The sequence below is a fragment of the Anoplophora glabripennis genome, unplaced genomic scaffold (assembly GCF_000390285.2).
Source record: "Anoplophora glabripennis isolate ALB-LARVAE unplaced genomic scaffold, Agla_2.0 scaffold25, whole genome shotgun sequence".
Lineage (NCBI taxonomy): Eukaryota > Metazoa > Arthropoda > Insecta > Coleoptera > Cerambycidae > Anoplophora > Anoplophora glabripennis.
Genome location: NW_019416306.1, coordinates 2,161,181 through 2,166,907, shown reverse-complemented (window position 1 = coordinate 2,166,907; position 5,727 = coordinate 2,161,181). Strand labels below are relative to the sequence as shown.

Here is a 5,727-nt window from a genome sequence, read left to right as displayed (position 1 = left end):
CAAATTTGTTATTCAGCAGAAAAATTATTATAATTATTATTATCATGTTTATAATTTTATCAAACAGTGAAACCTATGCAAATAATTTAAAAGATCATTTTGATTCAAAATTAAATTTGTGATTCAAAATTCATTTAATAATTTTCATTTTAAGTGGCGCGCCACGATTTTTGAGGAATATACAAACAGCATACGTAATATCTACGCCACTGGTTTTGGGATCCTCTCTCAAGAACGATAATTTTAAAGACAAAGATTTAAAAATAATTTTCCTGTATTGTTGGCACAACGTAATTTCTAGATATTACATTAATCAACCAAGTACCTGAAAGAAAATTCCTATCCGTAATTTATGATTGTCTTAAGCTGGTGTCACACATGTAATATTCGACGAGCAACAATTGTCAGAGCGTAGTAACTTATAGTTTACAGATGCACAATCGCCTATTTTAAAAAAAACTTTGTTCATATCATTAGTTAAAAAATTTAATCTGCTTATTGCTTTCATAGCATCTAAAAATTAGATCACTATTTATAGTAAGTAAAGAGTAATTCTTTTTGTCAGTATGTACTAATTGTAAGTAGCAATGGCATTTAAGGTGCGATATATAATTTTTAAGTTATATCTCACACACAATCTACCCTGGTAGTATAAGTTTTTGATAAATTCATATTCTTCACTCAACATCGGTTTTATAAGCCAACAAGAAGAGATGTTCACTAAAGTTTTCATACATATTTTTATATTTCATAATAACTATGCACATCTAATTACTTGACTAAATTTAAAATATGAATACCAGTTTTCTTCAAGATAGTCGAGGAAATAAAGCACTAAGCCTTATCTCCGAAATCTGTGCAGTAAAATGGATCGTGATGCAGTTTTTTGCATTCGATTCGTTAGAGCGCCCAGAAAGTTTGTGACCCTATGTGATCAATGAGAAATGAAAATTGCATCGGCGTATAATACGAATATCACAATGGTAATGGTACTCATGTTCAGCGATCCCAAAAACTCCCGAGATGCAACTTTAAAAATGCATTTTTCTTATGCACCGATACAATTTTCATTTCTCATTAATCACATAGGGTCACAAACTTTCTGGACGCTCTAACGAATCGAATGCAAAAAACAGCATCACGATCCATCTTACTGCACAGATTTCGGAGGTTCAGTGTTTCATTTCCTCGACTAAGGAGTTATTGTAAGATAAATGCTCTTGTGAACAATCCCAATAGCAACTATACCAGGAACTTATACTTTCGTTCATTTCCAGTTGACTCTCTGTGTTCTATCAGATGAAACTTGTTGCTTATTATTTGTCTAGATATAGTCACTGTTTTTAAATTTCAATTTGCCTTATTTTTGAATGTTTGTTGTTACTATTATACCATCTAGTTAGTCAGCAATCCAGAAAACCGCAATGGTTAGTTTATCAGAAGTATCAGTAATCGAAGTATGTAAAGAAAATATATACCATAAATCAAGGAAGATAGAGAAAGTCTTTGTCAAGAGGTTGCTGTTCCCGTTTATATGCGAAAAACTGTGCATTGGACGAGAGAGAAGCCACGAGAGAGACGAGAGAGAACATAGTGTCACTAGAAGAATAACAAAATAGAAAAATAAGCAATTATGGAACAAATGCCCTATACACGCGGTAAATCTAATACCAGAGTTCTAGTGAGAGAGAAAGACTCTACAGGAAGTTTATAGAGGAAATCCAGAAGTTTCAGTTTAGGCGAAGGGTTAGAACTACCTGGAACAACTCATTTCCAAAAATCAAAGACCAATACGACAAAGACCATTGACTACCAGCCATGCATTTCTTCTGAGAGAAGGAGAAGAGGACGATATTTTTCACGAAGCTTAAGCCGACAACGTGGCAACTAGACGCAAATTGTTCGGCCACTGGCAACTGTCACGAAATCCTGCAAGCCAAGCTAAAATCTCGAATATTCAATTTTGAAAAACTATTTTTTATATTTTATGAAACTTTTGCTAATTAATAGAAACCTCAAACAGAAATATTTTCCGAATAGCAATTGCAACACACCTTCATTTTATAAAATTTTATAAAATTAATAAAATATCAAATAAAAGAAAATCGAAATAATACTACAAATAAAAAATCTGCAATAACAAAACAGAACATATTGAATATCTACTTCAATTATACAATTTGCTTTTATTGTAGATAGATAGATAGATCATCAACAGCTCTTAATGGCGCAATGGTCTGAAATCAATGATTTTCGAACGTCAGGAGAGAATTGCTATATTTTTTACTCAAGTTAATAAGACGAGTCAGTTTTCAAAATATACTAAATGAATGAAACATTTGTATGAGCATAACTATGATGATGATTATAGCCTAAGACTAAAACATTGCAATACTTCCGAAAGCAGATAGGTATTATAGGAAAAGGAGGGAGTTGAAACGGATACTACGAAATTTCTCAATCGGATCAGCAAAACTTCCTTGAAATGGGGACATTCTAACAATAAAGAGAGCTGCATCTGGGACTTGACGTTCCAGAAAAAGCTGCAAAATTTGGAAATATACTTTTACTTATTTGAATAATTTGTTTGTTTTTTAAACCTCTTCTAAAAATCTCAAAAATGGAGACTGTTTGGCCGGTAGCGAATGTAGACGACAATTTTACCTGATTCATTGCACACTCATTAGTTATGCTAAATATTAATTTTTAAAGCATCCTTATGGTGTTTAAAAAAAAGGTACGCCCTCGGGTGGGCTCGAACCACCAACCTTTCGGTTAACAGCCGAACGCGCTAGCCGATTGCGCCACGAAGGCACTTGTACAGATTTCTAAAAGATCATAGAACTTGCTATATGTTTGATATGCTTGAATAAAGTTCTTCGCAGTTTACAATTTCAACGCATTTATAATTTTTATAACCAATAATATTTGCTATAAGAGCATATGTACAGTAGTACAAATCGGCAGAATGTTTGTAGAGACAATTCTAAATAATTAATTGTATAATTCCCAACAGGTCTTTAGTTGCAATGAAGTTGAGGTCTAAGAGTTTTATTATTGTTGACGTAGAATTCATTGCAAATGATTCCCATATCTACTAATTTCGTGATTTCAAAGACAAATAAGTATATATAAAAAGAATATTGACTATTGCGATTCTAAGATATCAATCAAACGTTTGTTCTCCTTTTAATAGAACACCTTGTATATTTGTCTTTTTTGAAATCCTCTCCTCTTTCTAATTACAGTAATATATACATGTTATACAATTGCTTTGACATTTTGCCTTATATTTTTTACAGGTCCTCCATAGTGGATAAATAGTCATGCTACCAGTGCATGCATATGCTTTTCCGCAAGGGAGAAGATATTGGACGAAGTTAGTACTAACAATGAGGTTCGTTATATTACAGTCAAACATATTCCAATAAATGTAATTTCTTAAATTTCATTAGGTGTATTCTAAAAATCCTTTCCTGACGTTACATTTGTATTTAGCATTAAAATGTAGCTATGAGATCATCATACTGTACCATCTATTGCCTTGATTTGAAATGCCGAGTTCAGTTAGTAAACACTATTAGTAGAAGAATAATTAGTTACATATTCTTCTTATTGCTAAGGTCTACGTTTATCCCACTTGTCTACTGAATAAAGCATTTTTTAATACTAAAACAATAATATGTCACTCCCTTTCGCAAAAGTCGTTGACTCGTGGCTTTATGTTCTTGGTTAGATTAGGGATAAAAATTCGAGAATTATAATTATCAGTAACGTGATACTATATTATTTAGTTTGACGCGTTGTTCATACAATTTTAACTATAACAATATAATTTGTGTTGTAATAACAATACTGAAGTATACTTTTTGTTTGTGGACATGTTTAAACAGTGTCAAAAACTATAGTTCCGCCTGCAAAGACCGTGGTACCGGTGATTATATAGTCATCATACCGAAGTGAGCCCCGTAATGATGCATCTTGATAATTTCTCATCATTAAGACCGGTTCCTGCAACGGCTTGGCAATAAATTCATGCATGTGTATTCCCAATATAACATACCACTACTAATTTTCAACATCAGTTCAATAATTATTTTCAGCAAATGGTAATTATTTATAAACACATAGCTAGATAGACCGATAGTCAAATTAAAATTACAAAAATTAGGTATAAATTCAATAACATTAGCAACGTCACTCATAAATGACGATATAAGTAAATTTGGAACTTGGTATAAGTAAAGCAAGTAGGTATCTTAAATTAATAAGAATTTGAAAACGGTTGAAAATATATACATTTTTTAAATATGTTTAGGTATATTTTTTTACAAAAAGAGTCCTCCATTTTAGTACGCAGTTATGGAACAGACTAACCTATAATATCCTGAATTTTATAATGCATTAATTTGCGAACTGGTGGTCACGTCGTCGGTTTAGAGTGCTTGATATTCTGAGAGACACAATCTAATACAACCTAACCTGATCTCACTTAATATTCTTACTTGCCCCAAAATTTAAATTAAAGTACTTTTCCATATTTTAGGAAAATTGCTTTCATTGGTTCTCAAATTTCTGTGTTGCCACGTCATGACTTCTTGATGTTCTGATCTCTTTATCAGAAGAAACTTTGAAAGAACATCTAGTTTCAGAGTTTGTTGGACGAACGGTTTGGCTAGTTGGATGTGTGTCTACAAACATGTTTTGGGTGTTGATGAGATATAATAATAATTAATAATAACTAGAAATGTTAGGGCGGCTGCAATGTAGTACAGGGTTGGCTGTTTGCCGGGTTCTATTTTATGTAATTTTATTCAAACAAAAAGTGACACAACCGTTGCCTTCTTATAACTGCACTCCTAGCATTATAAGAATATGCATATATGTAAATATTTGCACAATAGTATGAAATAAAAAGGGGCAGTGTATATTTTTGTACACTAAACGCTTCACATTGAACCATAAAATATAAAGGTAGGTATAGTACGTCATAAGAAAAGTGATTGTAGAAAGTAATTTACAGTTGTCGTAAGTGTTCCGCGGTTAATCGTCTCCAGCGTCATTGTACAATAACATGTAGATGTCTGTCTCTGATCTGAAGCTTGGCATCAATCAATTTATTCAGTCCGTAACTAGCGGCACACTAATGCTCTGTCGGTCTAGCATGCCGGTGAAACAGTTCAGGTTTTTTGCTGAGGGATATTGGCCGCGCGTTTCATTGTCGTTTGTGTGCATTTGAGTGAATTGACTCTTTGCTTGGTCGAGTGTATGGACTTGTTTTTGTGGCAGTCAGTAACATTGTGTATCGTGAGTCGCGTGTCGTGTATAAATCCAAGAATTTGTGTTGAGTAAAATGTAATTTTAAAATCTGACTTACCTCAACATTGCAAATGAGCCACTTTCCTTGCACACAGACTTCAGCGCGACGTATCCAATTCGCTAGCGCGCGTTGCAACATTGCCACCTCCTTTCGAATCGTATTACAAGCTTCGGCAATACGATGTCGCAGCTGGTCGATGTCACGAATTCCCGTGGAATACACAACACTTTTCACATATCCCCATAAAAAGAAGTCTAAATGGGTGAGGTCCGGGGACCGGGGGCTATCTAACTAGGCTGCTGCGGCCTATCCAGCGATAGGAAAAAGTCGCGCACGTCACGAAAAAAGTGAGGGAGGGCTCCGTCATGCAGTAACCACATATTTTGCCGGACATTTAATGGAACGGC

The 5,727-nt window shown here is 33.8% G+C and overlaps 1 non-coding gene across 1 annotated transcript; it reads right to left on the bottom strand.

The window, feature by feature from the left end:
• Window positions 1–2,740: 2,740 nt before the first annotated feature.
• Trnan-guu lies at window positions 2,741–2,814 on the bottom strand. Its single transcript has one exon. It is a non-coding gene; the product is annotated as a tRNA-Asn (tRNA).
• Between the last annotated feature and the right edge of the window lie 2,913 nt (window positions 2,815–5,727).